Here is a 16,588-nt window from a genome sequence, read left to right on the forward strand (position 1 = left end):
AAAGATACCTCCTTGCATCTTAATATGTTGACTGACTATGACTATTATGTGGCATAGTGGCTCCCATGGGCGTAAATCGGGGGGGGGGGGGGATGGCCTGTACAATCATCCCCCCCCCCCCCTGAAATTTGAGGGGAAAAATGGAGGAAGCAGAAATGTGATTGTATTAATTTTGGCATATTGCATGACGTTCGTACGCCCGCCTCCAGACAGGTAACAGAGCTGAACAGTCTTGTAGGATAATGTATACATAATTTTCTCAAGCGCTCGCTCGCTTCGCTCGCTCGCAAAGACAGTAATATCGACATAAGGTATATGGCCTAGACGTTGACAACGTCAAATAGTATAGGCCTACATATAAGCATGTAAATCCAAAATTTCACCAAAAGTGTGCACCAGATCGCTTAATTTCAGGTCTGAAAATGCAAAATCTTCCTCGTCTCAGAGGGGGGTATCCCCCCTCCCACACCCTCCCCCCACTCGGTCGCTCCGCTCCCTCGCACAGATATTCCAACTCCAAGTCCCTCCCCCACCCACCATCATTAAAACAGAACGATGCCCCTGGGATGATTGCTTTATTGACTTAAATCAAGAAAATAGAAAAATACAATACCTACAGGAAGATGATACCGGTACGTTATTACATACAAAGAAATGGAGATCCATATTACCATTTTATTGCATATGGGCATTATTCAGGGCTATGCTACGTTTTTAAAGAGGGGGGGGGGGGTCAAAATCACCTGTCAGTCAAGAAGAAAGAAAATCAAAAGATAAGAGAAACAACAAAAAAATTCTTCATTCTTTCAAGGTCTGATTTTCCACCAGAAGTCGGCTGACAAGCAAAAGAAAAGAAAAAAAAAACCCCAAACAAACAAAAACAAAAACAAAAAGTCTTCATATTTTTGCTGCCACTTCCCTCATACTTTATGTTTCATGCAAAAGAGTGGTACATTCGATCCCTGTTAAGTGTGTGTGTGTGGGGGGGGGGGGCGCCAAGCTTCCCCCCCCCCCCCGTCCGCTGGTAAAAAAAAAGAATAAAAAGCTTACCAAAATGGTAATTCAAGGGTTAGTAAACTGCTTTTGAAATCGACATGAAAGAGGGATCAAGAAATAAGATATTTTTCTAAGATTTCTTTTAACGATAATTAAAGAGGTATAGCGTGAAACATTGTTCAAAAAGTCCGGAGCCGACAAAATATTGCGATTCAGCGTGATTCCTGGTTGGCATTCTGAATATAAGCAGGATGTGCGCAGTGTACTCAGAACATCCGAACGGCAAGAAGAGTCGCTGCAATGTTGCGCAATGTGATGTAGAATGTACACCTTTGTATACCTTGCGCTTCGTTATATCAAAGCTAGATCATTAATGATTTTGCAGTGTTGCTTTACATATTAGTCTATATCAAAATGCCTTGCATTGCCAATAATAAGATTTGACCTGGGCTATTTCCTAACTTTTTCATGTATATAAAACACACACACACACACAAACACAAACAATAATATTAGAGGATGTTCTAAAGTGCAGATTTTGGATATCCTTCCCCCATTTGGTCACTTCGACGCCCCCTCGCTGGTCATACCTCCCCAAATCATGAACATAAACTGACACCCTCGACTACCAGTGGCGGATCCGCCCCCCCCCCTCTTAATTTCCAAAGCGAAAAAATATAGCTACAAAAGGCAGTTTTTGGACTGCAAAATGTCACAATTTTCAAGCTCGCTCGCTCCGCTCGATCGCATTTAATCGCTATGTCATTCTCCTGATGTTGCTGCCAGTAATTGCCAGCAGTTGCGCCCTGTGCGCCCCCCTTATTCCAAAGTATAGCTACAAACGGCAGTTTTGAGACTGGAAAATGTCAAAATTTTCAAGCTCGCTTGCTCCGCTCGCTCGCATTTAATCGTTATGCTGTTCTCCTGAGGTCACTGCCAGTAATTGACACCAGTTGCCCCCGTTGCACCCCCCCCCCCCTTAATTTCCAAAGTCAAAAAAGAATAGCTACAAACGGCAGTTTTGGGACTGTAAAATGTCAAAATTTTCAAGCTCACTCGCATTTAATCGCTATGCCATTCTCCTGATGTTGGTACCAGTAATTGCCAGCAGTTGCGCCCGGTGCGCCCCCCCCCCCCTTAATTTCCAAAGTGAAAAATTACAGCTACACAAACGGCAGTTTTTGGACTGTAAAATGTCAAAATTTTCAAGCTCACTCGCTACGCTCGCTGGCATATAATCGTTATGTCATTCTCCTAATGTTGCTGCCAGTAATTGCCAGCAGTTGCACCCGGTGCGCCCCCCCCCCCCTTAATTTTCAAAGCGAAAAAATATAGCTACAACCGGCAGTTTTGGGACTGTAAGATGTCAAAATGTTCAAGCTCGCTCGCATATAATCGTTATGTCATTCTCCTAATGTTGCTGCCAGTAATTGCCAGCAGTTGCACCCGGTGCGCCCACCCCCTTAATTTTCAAAGCGAAAAAATATAGCTACAACCGGCAGTTTCGGGACTGTAAAATGTCAAAATTTTCAAGCTCGCTCGATTCGCTCGCTCGCATATAATCGTTATGTCATTCTCCTGATGTCGCTGCCAGTAATTGCCAGCAGTTGCGTCCGGTGCGCCCCCCCCCCCCCCCCTAATTTCCAAAGCGAAAAAATACAGCTACACAAGCGACAGTTTGGGGACAGTAAAATGTCGAAATTTTTATGCTCGCTCGCTTCGCTCGCTCGCATTAATCGTGATGTCATTCTCCTGATGTTGCTGCCAGTAATTGCCAGCAGTTGCGCCCGGTGCGCCCCCTTAATTTCCAAAGCGAAAAAATATATCTACAAAAGGCAGTTTTTTTACTGTAAAATGTCAAAATTTTGAAGCTCGCTCGCATTTAATCGTTATGCCATTCTCCTGATGTTGCTGCCAGTAACTGTCAGCAGCAGTTGCGCCCGGTGCGTCCCCCCCCCCCCCCTTCATTTCCAAAGCGAAAAAATATATAGCTACAAACGGCAGTTTTGGAATTGTAAAATGTCAAAATTTTCAAGCTCGCTCGCTTCGCTCGCTCACATTTAATCATTATGCCATTCTACTAGGATGTTGCTGCCAGTAATTGCCAGCAGTTTGCGCCCATAATCCATAAGGAAAAAATGACTGCGCAGTGGAATGTATCACATTCCGTTATGTACTGCAGTCCCCATTACAGTTTCCAGACTGACAGCACACGCACATACGCGCACACACATACACACGCACGCACGCACAAGCATGCATACACACCCTCAAAATTACTTTTCCACGAGGTGCCCCCCCCCCCCCCATGTCTTGACCAACCCGCCACGGTACGCCACTGGCTGCACCCGTCCGGTTATGGGCTTGTAATCGTGGTGATGGTAACTATCGCCGATCATCCCCCCACTCCTCAGCACGGATTTACGCCGTTGGTGGCTCCGCCCACTTTTTTTTGCACCATACATAGGGTGTCACCACAAGCTTTGTGCTTCTCCCCCCCCCCCCCCCCACACACACACACACTTTTTTTTAACCCGAAACTTTGACCTTTGACTTTTGACCTCCTAACCCAAAATTCATATTTTGCTCTCTAACTTCATGTAAAAACAGTCCCTGAAATCCGATTACCCGTCCTTGTGTTATTGGGAGATTAAGCTTATTATGTCCTTTATGGCCCCAATGATCTTTGACCCTTGATCTCATGACTCCCAAATTAAATTGAGTCTTCTAAATTCATTATAAACACACACTTAGCAATGTTATTGAAAATCCAAACATAGATTTATTCTCATATATTGGCATGGAAATAATATGAACAGCAGAAATCCCGTGTTCGATACCTTTTTTTCTCTTCGTTTATAGTGATTTACTATCAGTATTCAGTGCGATTAAAGGTCCCAGTTCGGACTCAAAAGGTCTTTTTGCCTTTTGGTTTCAAGCTCATGGGCTGTATATGACGCGAGAACTGTTTGACTTATGAATCTTTTTTCAGTGTCGAACTCGTGGGCCGTGACTCGTGGGTGTTGGTCTCATGGAGTGACCCCGTTACCTTGTATCTTGTACCTATAGTACGCCCTTATGTGTTAGATGGTGGCAATTAGATTGACATTATAAAGTGAAAACGATGACTGCAGTAATTTGATGCTCAAGGGAGATCTAGGGTGATTTTCAGACTTTTACATTTTTGAATATCTGTGAAGTGGTTATACTGGGTACAGATATCATAATACTCGACTAACATCTCATATACTCCTTCACATTCAACACCAGAAAGTGGTCAACCTGAAAGAGGTGGTTGGTATCTTCAGCAACACAAATGCAAGGATGATGCTGAACTTGGTATATTAGTCGAGATAACATACAATTCAGTATATTCTAGGTACGAAGAGAGACCACGTCAAAGACAGCACTATACCAGGAGCACAAGTCATAGGTGCGGGGGGGGGGGGGTATACTTACAGAGAATTGTCTCTCTTTTCCAAAGAACACAATTACTTTTGAACAATTAATAGTAATATTGAATATGACTATAGAAAGATATACTAATTCCAATTTTGGGCCCTCTTTCCATGAAAGCTTAATTACGCGCCTGATAATAATAACGGTGATAATAGTTATATTTGTGCTGTGGGTAATGTTTGTGCTGTGGATTTTATATTCCAACTCCAACATAGATCATCATTAAGTGTCAATGAAAATACTAATACACAAATATTTTCCTACGTACTTCGTACGTATGTAGTTCAGGCATAGTGAATAGTATGTTTTCCTGATCTCAACAACAAACCAGAGAAATAATTATGTGCTTGTTTGCTCTATTCTATAAAGAATCAAAATCTGAGGAAAAATGTACATTTTCTATATTCGGCGTTTTACTGTTCTAACATCCTCGCAAATTGTATTAAAGCTTTCACCTGTACAGGGAGAAACGAAAATTACTAAAAGCTTAAGAATATTCAAAACAGATGAACAAGTTGTCAGACTTTCGAATATTACAGCATGAACCTATTCTAATTTTTCTTCATTCACTGCATCCAATTCTCCTGGTGCTCTAGTGTGAGTTTAGGTAAACTTTCCCCCTGCGAATGGAGAATAAATCCCCAATAAAATTATGTTTTATGTGGATTGACTGACAGCTCACGGACTATAGCAATAATAGGGCCCGTGAGTAAAGTTTAAAGAAAAGCGAACATTCGTTAAAGGGATACGGTTTTTTTTTTTTGGGGGGGGGAGGGGGGGGGGGGGTGAGGGGTTTACGTTTTGGTGCCACCATTGCTAGAATGACAACCATCATATCCCCTGTTGAGGCCTCTTATACCAGAATGTGTGTGTGTGTACATTGTATTTTTGTGTGCATAGAGTGCTGTCTTTTGACCTATCAGTATACTCATATTACTCAAAATCTGCCTCTATCCAATAATAGACTTTAATGTTTTGGTGGTATTTTCCTCACTTTCGGACTGCCTAGCTAGCTCGCGGCCTCATGACTGTTGTATCTAACACCTACCTCACCACGGTGACAGTAACTTATAGACCATCATTCTACTCGTGAAAGTCTACAAAAATAAAATGGAGATCTATTTAACTCCAACCAAACGTTATGAAAATATTTCCTCATAAATCATGTTACCCTTTTAAGACATTAATATCAACATGGTATAAAGGCACCATCTATTTAAACGGGAGAACAAAAAAAAAACTTTAACAAGCCTATAAGTACGGATTTCAAGCTGCTATTTACTTATTGCATGATAACATTTCTACGGTGAAAATACCCCTTGATGCACTACCTTTTGGATATATAATATTATGTCCCGTGACAAGTGTTGCAAACGTATAGTATACATTACCCCAAAGGAGGACTGTTTTATAGATTGTATGTTTTAACCAAAAACGTGTACCTAGGGATACGTGTGTGTGTGTCGGGGGGGGGGGGGGGGGTCTCCTCCTACTCCCCCTTGTTGGGACTCGCACCTCATGTTGACTGGCCAGAGACACGCAGGGAGGTCACCTCCGACACATGCATTTTTCTATGGCCTTCCGGTGCACGATCAATGACTAATTTATTATATAAAAACCATATCCTATAATTCGAGAAACGAGGACATTCATATTTTCTATTTTCAAAGAAATCAATAATATGCGACCCATAAATAGCGAATTCACTTGACAATGGTTAGTATGATGCGTTAAAGGGGAAATCCGGTCCAAATATAAGTTAGTCTTGACTTACTTGACTTAAGTCGGGTAGGTATTCCCGAGATCCATGGATGATGTCCCTCCAGCGCTGTCTGTTCTCCATTACACTCGCAATGTCCTTTGTGTCATGCAGACCAGTGTCATTTCTAAGTGTGGCTACTGTCATAATGTGCGTCGAGGCCGCCCACGTCTTGCTCTCCCATGTAGTGGTTCCCATAGTAAGACTGAGTGTAGTGTTAGCTCAGGGTGTCTTTGGGCATGTCCAGCGAGCCCTAGCCTCCTCTGAGCTATCATTGGAGCTAACTTTTGGTAGGGTCCCATACAGTTCTGAGTTAGTGATCCTCATCGTATATTGGTTGATGTTTAGAGCCATCCTGAGCATGGTTGTGTAACAACCATCTAAGATTTTAGTGAGTCTTCTCGTCATAGTCCAAGTTTCAGACCCATACAGAAGTACTGACTTGACTGTTGCGGTGAAAAGGCGAACTTTAAGGTCCTTCCGCAAGTCTGATTTCCAGACAGTTTTTAAGCTGTGACATGCGCTGCCCATGCTTTTCTCTTTCTTGCGTCTACGTCCTCCTCAGAGTTTCTGATTTTGGCTCCAAGATATAGGAAGTCATTTACTAGCTCTATTGGCTGCCCACCCATACTTGTGATCCCTCCTGGCTCATCAATATTCTCTACCAGATATTTTGTCTTTTGTTCGTTCATTGTAAGTCCTACGCTGGCAGATACCACCTCTACTTCCCTCATGAGTTCCTCTGCATCCTTCACGGTGTTTGTCAACAGGGCAATGTCATCTGCGAATTCTGTGTCGGATATTTTCTTGGCCTTTACTCTCCTGCTCCGTGCTGGTGTCAAAGTAAATCCAAGATCTGGCTTCTTCTCTAACGCTAGGCGCATATACAATAATCTACTGCAATTACGAAGAGGTAGGGGCCAGTGTGTCACCTTGGAGGTACTCCAGCAAGAATCTCAAAGTACTCTGTATTTCCATCAGGCGTGATGATCGTAGCTCTAGTGTTGGTGTAGAGCAGGAAGATCAGGTCGACAATCTTCTTTGGGATGCCGTAAGCCAGTAGAATTCTCTTGAGCGTTCCCCTGTCGATGGAGTCAAAGGCTTTCCTGAAGTCAATGAAGACCATGACAGCAGAGAGGTTCTTTGCTCTGGCTCCCTCTAGAATTCTTCTGAGTGTTCAAGGATGTGGCTAGTTGTAGACCTGTCCTTTCTAAATCCATTTTGGTTGGCCCGGAGCTTCGTATCCACTTCGTAGTTAGTCTAATAGGAAAAAAGTAAAGTTTTACCAGTTCAATGGTTAAAAAAATGACTGAAATCGGATGAAAAATAAGGAAGTTATGAAATTTTGAAAGTTTGTTAATTTCTGCAAAAAGTTCTTGTACAGTGGATATGAATATATGCATAATTGCTTTTTAATGAAAGACTGGAAATTTCACAATTTTATGTACAAATGGCAAGTTGTGAGGGGATGACATGCTCACTTTGCCATTTACATATATTCATATTGAACCTTCAACAACTGCATGTTTCCTGAAAAATTAGCGAAACTTCCAAATGTCATGATTAACTTCCTTATTTTTCACCCGATTTCGATCAAAATCTGCGGTATAAGATTTATAATTTTGACAAAGATGATAACAATGATGATCAGTTGCCTTTAGATGTTATTTTCAGAAAAAAAAATAAAACGTCAGTATGATCGAGTAACTGTTCTCCAAGATACATGGCAAATTATTCGAAGGTTTATTTTTTTCAGATGTAACAATCTATCAAGATATATTGAATGAGTGTTTCCCCAAGCTATGATACCATTATTAAGATAATGCAAAATTCAAATTGAATATAAAATAACTAGGGTTCACGGGGTGGGGAAAACTTTATTTAGGACACCAATGTTTATTAGACAGAAATGTTTATTTAGGACACCAAAACAACAACGACAACAACGCCAATGTTACAAGACTCTTTTATTAGTGGAAAAGTGAGCAAAGAAAATGGGATTCCATCGGGATTCGAACCCGAGACCTCCGGATTGCCAGACCGGTGCTCTACCGACTGAGCTATAGAAAGCCCTAGTGCAATGTTCGTCCCAGAAACCCTTAATTCTCAATGCTCGGGTGGTCAGAAGCTATAGCAGTGTGTTTGTGTGTGACACACACGCACACACTTGAACCTGGCATAAACCCGAAGGATAATTCAACTTGGGGATAAATGCGAGGGATCACCGAAGTGATGCAGCTTTTTGAGTTTGTAACAAATAAAGACAGAATAAACTGACCAGAAAGAATATAAATTATTAGTGGAAAAGTGAGCAAAGAAAATGGGATTCCATCGGGATTCGAACCCGAGACCTCCGGATTGCCAGACCGGTGCTCTACCGACTGAGCTATAGAAAGCCCTAGTGCAATGTTCGTCCCAGAAACCCTTAATTCTCAATGCTCGGGTGGTCAGAAGCTATAGCAGTGTGTTTGTGTGTGACACACACGCACACACTTGAACCTGGCATAAACCCGAAGGATAATTCAACTTGGGGATAAATGCGAGGGATCACCGAAGTGATGCAGCTTTTTGAGTTTGTAACAAATAAAGACAGAATAAACTGACCAGAAAGAATATAAATTATTAGTGGAAAAGTGAGCAAAGAAAATGGGATTCCATCGGGATTCGAACCCGAGACCTCCGGATTGCCAGACCGGTGCTCTACCGACTGAGCTATAGAAAGCCCTAGTGCAATGTTCGTCCCAGAAACCCTTAATTCTCAATGCTCGGGTGGTCAGAAGCTATAGCAGTGTGTTTGTGTGTGACACACACGCACACACTTGAACCTGGCATAAACCCGAAGGATAATTCAACTTGGGGATAAATGCGAGGGATCACCGAAGTGATGCAGCTTTTTGAGTTTGTAACAAATAAAGACAGAATAAACTGACCAGAAAGAATATAAATTATTAGTGGAAAAGTGAGCAAAGAAAATGGGATTCCATCGGGATTCGAACCCGAGACCTCCGGATTGCCAGACCGGTGCTCTACCGACTGAGCTATAGAAAGCCCTAGTGCAATGTTCGTCCCAGAAACCCTTAATTCTCAATGCTCGGGTGGTCAGAAGCTATAGCAGTGTGTTTGTGTGTGACACACACGCACACACTTGAACCTGGCATAAACCCGAAGGATAATTCAACTTGGGGATAAATGCGAGGGATCACCGAAGTGATGCAGCTTTTTGAGTTTGTAACAAATAAAGACAGAATAAACTGACCAGAAAGAATATAAATTATTAGTGGAAAAGTGAGCAAAGAAAATGGGATTCCATCGGGATTCGAACCCGAGACCTCCGGATTGCCAGACCGGTGCTCTACCGACTGAGCTATAGAAAGCCCTAGTGCAATGTTCGTCCCAGAAACCCTTAATTCTCAATGCTCGGGTGGTCAGAAGCTATAGCAGTGTGTTTGTGTGTGACACACACGCACACACTTGAACCTGGCATAAACCCGAAGGATAATTCAACTTGGGGATAAATGCGAGGGATCACCGAAGTGATGCAGCTTTTTGAGTTTGTAACAAATAAAGACAGAATAAACTGACCAGAAAGAATATAAATTATTAGTGGAAAAGTGAGCAAAGAAAATGGGATTCCATCGGGATTCGAACCCGAGACCTCCGGATTGCCAGACCGGTGCTCTACCGACTGAGCTATAGAAAGCCCTAGTGCAATGTTCGTCCCAGAAACCCTTAATTCTCAATGCTCGGGTGGTCAGAAGCTATAGCAGTGTGTTTGTGTGTGACACACACGCACACACTTGAACCTGGCATAAACCCGAAGGATAATTCAACTTGGGGATAAATGCGAGGGATCACCGAAGTGATGCAGCTTTTTGAGTTTGTAACAAATAAAGACAGAATAAACTGACCAGAAAGAATATAAATTATTAGTGGAAAAGTGAGCAAAGAAAATGGGATTCCATCGGGATTCGAACCCGAGACCTCCGGATTGCCAGACCGGTGCTCTACCGACTGAGCTATAGAAAGCCCTAGTGCAATGTTCGTCCCAGAAACCCTTAATTCTCAATGCTCGGGTGGTCAGAAGCTATAGCAGTGTGTTTGTGTGTGACACACACGCACACACTTGAACCTGGCATAAACCCGAAGGATAATTCAACTTGGGGATAAATGCGAGGGATCACCGAAGTGATGCAGCTTTTTGAGTTTGTAACAAATAAAGACAGAATAAACTGACCAGAAAGAATATAAATTATTAGTGGAAAAGTGAGCAAAGAAAATGGGATTCCATCGGGATTCGAACCCGAGACCTCCGGATTGCCAGACCGGTGCTCTACCGACTGAGCTATAGAAAGCCCTAGTGCAATGTTCGTCCCAGAAACCCTTAATTCTCAATGCTCGGGTGGTCAGAAGCTATAGCAGTGTGTTTGTGTGTGACACACACGCACACACTTGAACCTGGCATAAACCCGAAGGATAATTCAACTTGGGGATAAATGCGAGGGATCACCGAAGTGATGCAGCTTTTTGAGTTTGTAACAAATAAAGACAGAATAAACTGACCAGAAAGAATATAAATTATTAGTGGAAAAGTGAGCAAAGAAAATGGGATTCCATCGGGATTCGAACCCGAGACCTCCGGATTGCCAGACCGGTGCTCTACCGACTGAGCTATAGAAAGCCCTAGTGCAATGTTCGTCCCAGAAACCCTTAATTCTCAATGCTCGGGTGGTCAGAAGCTATAGCAGTGTGTTTGTGTGTGACACACACGCACACACTTGAACCTGGCATAAACCCGAAGGATAATTCAACTTGGGGATAAATGCGAGGGATCACCGAAGTGATGCAGCTTTTTGAGTTTGTAACAAATAAAGACAGAATAAACTGACCAGAAAGAATATAAATTATTAGTGGAAAAGTGAGCAAAGAAAATGGGATTCCATCGGGATTCGAACCCGAGACCTCCGGATTGCCAGACCGGTGCTCTACCGACTGAGCTATAGAAAGCCCTAGTGCAATGTTCGTCCCAGAAACCCTTAATTCTCAATGCTCGGGTGGTCAGAAGCTATAGCAGTGTGTTTGTGTGTGACACACACGCACACACTTGAACCTGGCATAAACCCGAAGGATAATTCAACTTGGGGATAAATGCGAGGGATCACCGAAGTGATGCAGCTTTTTGAGTTTGTAACAAATAAAGACAGAATAAACTGACCAGAAAGAATATAAATTATTAGTGGAAAAGTGAGCAAAGAAAATGGGATTCCATCGGGATTCGAACCCGAGACCTCCGGATTGCCAGACCGGTGCTCTACCGACTGAGCTATAGAAAGCCCTAGTGCAATGTTCGTCCCAGAAACCCTTAATTCTCAATGCTCGGGTGGTCAGAAGCTATAGCAGTGTGTTTGTGTGTGACACACACGCACACACTTGAACCTGGCATAAACCCGAAGGATAATTCAACTTGGGGATAAATGCGAGGGATCACCGAAGTGATGCAGCTTTTTGAGTTTGTAACAAATAAAGACAGAATAAACTGACCAGAAAGAATATAAATTATTAGTGGAAAAGTGAGCAAAGAAAATGGGATTCCATCGGGATTCGAACCCGAGACCTCCGGATTGCCAGACCGGTGCTCTACCGACTGAGCTATAGAAAGCCCTAGTGCAATGTTCGTCCCAGAAACCCTTAATTCTCAATGCTCGGGTGGTCAGAAGCTATAGCAGTGTGTTTGTGTGTGACACACACGCACACACTTGAACCTGGCATAAACCCGAAGGATAATTCAACTTGGGGATAAATGCGAGGGATCACCGAAGTGATGCAGCTTTTTGAGTTTGTAACAAATAAAGACAGAATAAACTGACCAGAAAGAATATAAATTATTAGTGGAAAAGTGAGCAAAGAAAATGGGATTCCATCGGGATTCGAACCCGAGACCTCCGGATTGCCAGACCGGTGCTCTACCGACTGAGCTATAGAAAGCCCTAGTGCAATGTTCGTCCCAGAAACCCTTAATTCTCAATGCTCGGGTGGTCAGAAGCTATAGCAGTGTGTTTGTGTGTGACACACACGCACACACTTGAACCTGGCATAAACCCGAAGGATAATTCAACTTGGGGATAAATGCGAGGGATCACCGAAGTGATGCAGCTTTTTGAGTTTGTAACAAATAAAGACAGAATAAACTGACCAGAAAGAATATAAATTATTAGTGGAAAAGTGAGCAAAGAAAATGGGATTCCATCGGGATTCGAACCCGAGACCTCCGGATTGCCAGACCGGTGCTCTACCGACTGAGCTATAGAAAGCCCTAGTGCAATGTTCGTCCCAGAAACCCTTAATTCTCAATGCTCGGGTGGTCAGAAGCTATAGCAGTGTGTTTGTGTGTGACACACACGCACACACTTGAACCTGGCATAAACCCGAAGGATAATTCAACTTGGGGATAAATGCGAGGGATCACCGAAGTGATGCAGCTTTTTGAGTTTGTAACAAATAAAGACAGAATAAACTGACCAGAAAGAATATAAATTATTAGTGGAAAAGTGAGCAAAGAAAATGGGATTCCATCGGGATTCGAACCCGAGACCTCCGGATTGCCAGACCGGTGCTCTACCGACTGAGCTATAGAAAGCCCTAGTGCAATGTTCGTCCCAGAAACCCTTAATTCTCAATGCTCGGGTGGTCAGAAGCTATAGCAGTGTGTTTGTGTGTGACACACACGCACACACTTGAACCTGGCATAAACCCGAAGGATAATTCAACTTGGGGATAAATGCGAGGGATCACCGAAGTGATGCAGCTTTTTGAGTTTGTAACAAATAAAGACAGAATAAACTGACCAGAAAGAATATAAATTATTAGTGGAAAAGTGAGCAAAGAAAATGGGATTCCATCGGGATTCGAACCCGAGACCTCCGGATTGCCAGACCGGTGCTCTACCGACTGAGCTATAGAAAGCCCTAGTGCAATGTTCGTCCCAGAAACCCTTAATTCTCAATGCTCGGGTGGTCAGAAGCTATAGCAGTGTGTTTGTGTGTGACACACACGCACACAGTTGAATTATCCTTCGGGTTTATGCCAGGTTCAAGTGTGTGCGTGTGTGTCACACACAAACACACTGCTATAGCTTCTGACCACCCGAGCATTGAGAATTAAGGGTTTCTGGGACGAACATTGCACTAGGGCTTTCTATAGCTCAGTCGGTAGAGCACCGGTCTGGCAATCCGGAGGTCTCGGGTTCGAATCCCGATGGAATCCCATTTTCTTTGCTCACTTTTCCACTAATAATTTATATTCTTTCTGGTCAGTTTATTCTGTCTTTATTTGTTACAAACTCAAAAAGCTGCATCACTTCGGTGATCCCTCGCATTTACCCCCAAGTTGAATTATCCTTCGGGTTTATGCCAGGTTCAAGTGTGTGCGTGTGTGTCACACACAAACACACTGCTATAGCTTCTGACCACCCGAGCATTGAGAATTAAGGGTTTCTGGGACGAACATTGCACTAGGGCTTTCTATAGCTCAGTCGGTAGAGCACCGGTCTGGCAATCCGGAGGTCTCGGGTTCGAATCCCGATGGAATCCCATTTTCTTTGCTCACTTTTCCACTAATAATTTATATTCTTTCTGGTCAGTTTATTCTGTCTTTATTTGTTACAAACTCAAAAAGCTGCATCACTTCGGTGATCCCTCGCATTTATCCCCAAGTTGAATTATCCTTCGGGTTTATGCCAGGTTCAAGTGTGTGCGTGTGTGTCACACACAAACACACTGCTATAGCTTCTGACCACCCGAGCATTGAGAATTAAGGGTTTCTGGGACGAACATTGCACTAGGGCTTTCTATAGCTCAGTCGGTAGAGCACCGGTCTGGCAATCCGGAGGTCTCGGGTTCGAATCCCGATGGAATCCCATTTTCTTTGCTCACTTTTCCACTAATAATTTATATTCTTTCTGGTCAGTTTATTCTGTCTTTATTTGTTACAAACTCAAAAAGCTGCATCACTTCGGTGATCCCTCGCATTTATCCCCAAGTTGAATTATCCTTCGGGTTTATGCCAGGTTCAAGTGTGTGCGTGTGTGTCACACACAAACACACTGCTATAGCTTCTGACCACCCGAGCATTGAGAATTAAGGGTTTCTGGGACGAACATTGCACTAGGGCTTTCTATAGCTCAGTCGGTAGAGCACCGGTCTGGCAATCCGGAGGTCTCGGGTTCGAATCCCGATGGAATCCCATTTTCTTTGCTCACTTTTCCACTAATAATTTATATTCTTTCTGGTCAGTTTATTCTGTCTTTATTTGTTACAAACTCAAAAAGCTGCATCACTTCGGTGATCCCTCGCATTTATCCCCAAGTTGAATTATCCTTCGGGTTTATGCCAGGTTCAAGTGTGTGCGTGTGTGTCACACACAAACACACTGCTATAGCTTCTGACCACCCGAGCATTGAGAATTAAGGGTTTCTGGGACGAACATTGCACTAGGGCTTTCTATAGCTCAGTCGGTAGAGCACCGGTCTGGCAATCCGGAGGTCTCGGGTTCGAATCCCGATGGAATCCCATTTTCTTTGCTCACTTTTCCACTAATAATTTATATTCTTTCTGGTCAGTTTATTCTGTCTTTATTTGTTACAAACTCAAAAAGCTGCATCACTTCGGTGATCCCTCGCATTTATCCCCAAGTTGAATTATCCTTCGGGTTTATGCCAGGTTCAAGTGTGTGCGTGTGTGTCACACACAAACACACTGCTATAGCTTCTGACCACCCGAGCATTGAGAATTAAGGGTTTCTGGGACGAACATTGCACTAGGGCTTTCTATAGCTCAGTCGGTAGAGCACCGGTCTGGCAATCCGGAGGTCTCGGGTTCGAATCCCGATGGAATCCCATTTTCTTTGCTCACTTTTCCACTAATAATTTATATTCTTTCTGGTCAGTTTATTCTGTCTTTATTTGTTACAAACTCAAAAAGCTGCATCACTTCGGTGATCCCTCGCATTTATCCCCAAGTTGAATTATCCTTCGGGTTTATGCCAGGTTCAAGTGTGTGCGTGTGTGTCACACACAAACACACTGCTATAGCTTCTGACCACCCGAGCATTGAGAATTAAGGGTTTCTGGGACGAACATTGCACTAGGGCTTTCTATAGCTCAGTCGGTAGAGCACCGGTCTGGCAATCCGGAGGTCTCGGGTTCGAATCCCGATGGAATCCCATTTTCTTTGCTCACTTTTCCACTAATAATTTATATTCTTTCTGGTCAGTTTATTCTGTCTTTATTTGTTACAAACTCAAAAAGCTGCATCACTTCGGTGATCCCTCGCATTTATCCCCAAGTTGAATTATCCTTCGGGTTTATGCCAGGTTCAAGTGTGTGCGTGTGTGTCACACACAAACACACTGCTATAGCTTCTGACCACCCGAGCATTGAGAATTAAGGGTTTCTGGGACGAACATTGCACTAGGGCTTTCTATAGCTCAGTCGGTAGAGCACCGGTCTGGCAATCCGGAGGTCTCGGGTTCGAATCCCGATGGAATCCCATTTTCTTTGCTCACTTTTCCACTAATAATTTATATTCTTTCTGGTCAGTTTATTCTGTCTTTATTTGTTAAAGACTCTTTTATGACAGATATCATCAATATGTACGTGTCTTCCACGACTCGAAGTTTATTGTCAATAAAGTCAATCCAAAAAACTTCGTTGACGAAACGACATCTATACCAGTATCATCATAGGAAAATTATTCTTAAGAATTACTAAATAACATACACTTATAGTTTTGAAAATGCTCAAAGACAATTAATTTTGTTTGATCTTATCTATAATAAAGCAACTTTTTGAAGTTCTGAATTTAAGGTTTCCATCAAAATGTGAGGATCTGGATGTGAAAAAAATACGTTTGATTCATCTGCAAAGAACAAACAAACAAACACACACGAAAGATAAAGCATCAGAAACATTTTTTTTTCTTAATATCTTTACACACGTTGTAAAAGATCAGGGACTGTTGAACGTACGTTTTTTTCAAGGGGGAGTACAATTGAACCCCTTTTAGACGGTAAGAATGGTCGGAACCTTAGGCAAGAGTGGGTGCTGTGATTTTATTTTTTAATATCTATTTTTTTTTATTCAGATTTGTTTTACAAATGCCACCACCTCCCCTGAGAGGATCGACCGATGTCAAAACTCCATCAGAGCTACTTAGTATCAGGAAAATGATAGTTAAAAGAGATTACATACCATACGTAACCTATCTGCTGCACGAAAAAAAGAATAGATCTTCAGTACTAGTATCCCTTATACATTTTTTAGCTGTCCCGTGCTTTTGTCTTGTCTTTTATCACCAGTCCCGATTGACACCCCCCCCCCCC

At 42.8% G+C, this 16,588-nt stretch overlaps 24 non-coding genes across 24 annotated transcripts; 8 read left to right on the forward strand and 16 right to left on the reverse strand.

Moving 5' to 3' along the window:
- Positions 1-8,211: 8,211 nt before the first annotated feature.
- Positions 8,212-8,286, reverse strand: Trnaa-ggc (transfer RNA alanine (anticodon GGC)). The gene has a single exon. It is a non-coding gene; the product is annotated as a tRNA-Ala (tRNA).
- A 251-nt stretch (positions 8,287-8,537) lies between these two features.
- Positions 8,538-8,612, reverse strand: Trnaa-ggc (transfer RNA alanine (anticodon GGC)). Its single transcript has one exon. It is a non-coding gene; the product is annotated as a tRNA-Ala (tRNA).
- A 251-nt stretch (positions 8,613-8,863) lies between these two features.
- On the reverse strand, positions 8,864-8,938 carry Trnaa-ggc (transfer RNA alanine (anticodon GGC)). Its single transcript has one exon. It is a non-coding gene; the product is annotated as a tRNA-Ala (tRNA).
- A 251-nt stretch (positions 8,939-9,189) lies between these two features.
- Trnaa-ggc (transfer RNA alanine (anticodon GGC)) lies at positions 9,190-9,264 on the reverse strand. The gene has a single exon. It is a non-coding gene; the product is annotated as a tRNA-Ala (tRNA).
- Positions 9,265-9,515: 251 nt separating this feature from the next.
- Trnaa-ggc (transfer RNA alanine (anticodon GGC)) lies at positions 9,516-9,590 on the reverse strand. Its single transcript has one exon. It is a non-coding gene; the product is annotated as a tRNA-Ala (tRNA).
- A 251-nt stretch (positions 9,591-9,841) lies between these two features.
- Trnaa-ggc (transfer RNA alanine (anticodon GGC)) lies at positions 9,842-9,916 on the reverse strand. The gene has a single exon. It is a non-coding gene; the product is annotated as a tRNA-Ala (tRNA).
- A 251-nt stretch (positions 9,917-10,167) lies between these two features.
- On the reverse strand, positions 10,168-10,242 carry Trnaa-ggc (transfer RNA alanine (anticodon GGC)). The gene has a single exon. It is a non-coding gene; the product is annotated as a tRNA-Ala (tRNA).
- Positions 10,243-10,493: 251 nt separating this feature from the next.
- On the reverse strand, positions 10,494-10,568 carry Trnaa-ggc (transfer RNA alanine (anticodon GGC)). Its single transcript has one exon. It is a non-coding gene; the product is annotated as a tRNA-Ala (tRNA).
- Positions 10,569-10,819: 251 nt separating this feature from the next.
- Positions 10,820-10,894, reverse strand: Trnaa-ggc (transfer RNA alanine (anticodon GGC)). Its single transcript has one exon. It is a non-coding gene; the product is annotated as a tRNA-Ala (tRNA).
- A 251-nt stretch (positions 10,895-11,145) lies between these two features.
- Positions 11,146-11,220, reverse strand: Trnaa-ggc (transfer RNA alanine (anticodon GGC)). The gene has a single exon. It is a non-coding gene; the product is annotated as a tRNA-Ala (tRNA).
- Positions 11,221-11,471: 251 nt separating this feature from the next.
- Positions 11,472-11,546, reverse strand: Trnaa-ggc (transfer RNA alanine (anticodon GGC)). Its single transcript has one exon. It is a non-coding gene; the product is annotated as a tRNA-Ala (tRNA).
- A 251-nt stretch (positions 11,547-11,797) lies between these two features.
- Trnaa-ggc (transfer RNA alanine (anticodon GGC)) lies at positions 11,798-11,872 on the reverse strand. The gene has a single exon. It is a non-coding gene; the product is annotated as a tRNA-Ala (tRNA).
- A 251-nt stretch (positions 11,873-12,123) lies between these two features.
- On the reverse strand, positions 12,124-12,198 carry Trnaa-ggc (transfer RNA alanine (anticodon GGC)). Its single transcript has one exon. It is a non-coding gene; the product is annotated as a tRNA-Ala (tRNA).
- Positions 12,199-12,449: 251 nt separating this feature from the next.
- Positions 12,450-12,524, reverse strand: Trnaa-ggc (transfer RNA alanine (anticodon GGC)). The gene has a single exon. It is a non-coding gene; the product is annotated as a tRNA-Ala (tRNA).
- A 251-nt stretch (positions 12,525-12,775) lies between these two features.
- Positions 12,776-12,850, reverse strand: Trnaa-ggc (transfer RNA alanine (anticodon GGC)). Its single transcript has one exon. It is a non-coding gene; the product is annotated as a tRNA-Ala (tRNA).
- Positions 12,851-13,101: 251 nt separating this feature from the next.
- On the reverse strand, positions 13,102-13,176 carry Trnaa-ggc (transfer RNA alanine (anticodon GGC)). The gene has a single exon. It is a non-coding gene; the product is annotated as a tRNA-Ala (tRNA).
- A 223-nt stretch (positions 13,177-13,399) lies between these two features.
- Positions 13,400-13,474, forward strand: Trnaa-ggc (transfer RNA alanine (anticodon GGC)). The gene has a single exon. It is a non-coding gene; the product is annotated as a tRNA-Ala (tRNA).
- A 251-nt stretch (positions 13,475-13,725) lies between these two features.
- On the forward strand, positions 13,726-13,800 carry Trnaa-ggc (transfer RNA alanine (anticodon GGC)). The gene has a single exon. It is a non-coding gene; the product is annotated as a tRNA-Ala (tRNA).
- Positions 13,801-14,051: 251 nt separating this feature from the next.
- On the forward strand, positions 14,052-14,126 carry Trnaa-ggc (transfer RNA alanine (anticodon GGC)). The gene has a single exon. It is a non-coding gene; the product is annotated as a tRNA-Ala (tRNA).
- Positions 14,127-14,377: 251 nt separating this feature from the next.
- Positions 14,378-14,452, forward strand: Trnaa-ggc (transfer RNA alanine (anticodon GGC)). Its single transcript has one exon. It is a non-coding gene; the product is annotated as a tRNA-Ala (tRNA).
- Positions 14,453-14,703: 251 nt separating this feature from the next.
- Positions 14,704-14,778, forward strand: Trnaa-ggc (transfer RNA alanine (anticodon GGC)). Its single transcript has one exon. It is a non-coding gene; the product is annotated as a tRNA-Ala (tRNA).
- A 251-nt stretch (positions 14,779-15,029) lies between these two features.
- On the forward strand, positions 15,030-15,104 carry Trnaa-ggc (transfer RNA alanine (anticodon GGC)). Its single transcript has one exon. It is a non-coding gene; the product is annotated as a tRNA-Ala (tRNA).
- Positions 15,105-15,355: 251 nt separating this feature from the next.
- Trnaa-ggc (transfer RNA alanine (anticodon GGC)) lies at positions 15,356-15,430 on the forward strand. The gene has a single exon. It is a non-coding gene; the product is annotated as a tRNA-Ala (tRNA).
- A 251-nt stretch (positions 15,431-15,681) lies between these two features.
- On the forward strand, positions 15,682-15,756 carry Trnaa-ggc (transfer RNA alanine (anticodon GGC)). The gene has a single exon. It is a non-coding gene; the product is annotated as a tRNA-Ala (tRNA).
- The last annotated feature ends 832 nt before the right edge of the window (positions 15,757-16,588 follow it).

The sequence above is a fragment of the Diadema antillarum genome, unplaced genomic scaffold (assembly GCF_040938485.1).
Source record: "Diadema antillarum isolate AM-2024a unplaced genomic scaffold, OU_Dant_1.0 seq00001671_RagTag, whole genome shotgun sequence".
Lineage (NCBI taxonomy): Eukaryota > Metazoa > Echinodermata > Echinoidea > Diadematoida > Diadematidae > Diadema > Diadema antillarum.